Below are 1,412 nucleotides of genomic sequence, written 5' to 3'. Positions count from 1 at the left end.
TCATGAATTTTGCTACCAATGACTACTACATAATCAAACACCAATAAAACCACAAACAATGCATGAGTTGATAAATTCAGAAGCCATGATAATCAAATCATCGGTAGGTAATCCATTCACTGACAGAGCTTATATTGGCCAAGTGATGTAACCAAAAACAACTAAAAATAACTATTAAACAAAAAGGATCTACATGAATATGTATTGAGATTTTGAACAGAAACGACAAACCAGCTCGCTTGCCATTTACCAGGATTGCAGTTTACCACCACGCATGGGCTTGGCAAGAACTGCATTCAAATAAATATACATTCATTTTTCCACCAACACAACCATGGAAAAAAAAAAGCCAATTTTGACCACAAACACATGAGTTAAGAATGAAGACACCTCAAAAAAAGTACAAAACAATTTTAAAAAATTTATTTCGAACATACTAGTCCAGAAACAATGTACTTGAGTTGGCTAGATCCATGGTCTAGGAGAAGAGCAAGAACACGTCCTGGAAAAAGCAGATCATCCATTTGTCAAAATTTGATGATAACATTTAATGTCTATTGATGTGACCTACAACTGTATTTGTAAGTTTTTGACAAGTGAATAGCATATTACTCTATGAAATTTCAATGTACCTACATGGAAGTGAAGGTATGCATGTGCACATACTCTAGAAAAATGTTTCTACAGTAAAAACATAAAAAAATGTTATTTTTGTGCATTCCAGAATTTATATACATTTTGCCTAAGGTGGTATATACCAAAATTTTGAAATGATGAAAGAGGAGATGATCTTAAGGGTTCATAATCATGATTTCAATTGAAACATCATTAGCTATCTTTTGGCTGCTTCATCAACAAAAAACCACCTAAAGAGCTCCATTGACATCAGGGGAAACCAAAAAAGAAAACATCAAAAGAGTTGGACTTGTTGATTATAATAAAACATAAAAGCTAACTTGACTAAAGAAGAACACGAAATCAATCAATCTGGGGAAGGAAATTAGTCCAAAAAGTTGATCTTGAGTTAGCTTGGTCAATCTACGGACCGTCATATCACCAAACCCAACATCTAAAACAAATTAAAAGAGAGGTGAAGAGCGTAGTACCTGAACATGTTCTAGCTCCACATAGTAAATGTTGGAACAAAACCTCGTAGCGTATAAAAGCATGATTGTGCTTCTGCAGAGTTCATGTACAAAAACATATATGGGAAAAATAAATTTCTAACCACGCCATCTAAAATAGGTCATGATAATCAGATAAWCCAGTAGGTTGTTCGCCATTCCAGACAGAACTCTTAACAGTAAAGTTATTAACGAGATACAACTAGAAGACTATAAAAGACAAAGCATGCCCATGAATATGAGTAGAGCTGTAGAGGGACTGAATAAGAAGAGTGAACAAACTATGAC

Source organism: Cynara cardunculus, unplaced genomic scaffold (assembly GCF_001531365.2).
Source record: "Cynara cardunculus var. scolymus isolate 2C unplaced genomic scaffold, CcrdV1 Un_Scaffold_6621, whole genome shotgun sequence".
Taxonomy (NCBI): Eukaryota; Viridiplantae; Streptophyta; class Magnoliopsida; order Asterales; family Asteraceae; genus Cynara; species Cynara cardunculus.
Note: the sequence above shows the minus strand (reverse complement) of the source record.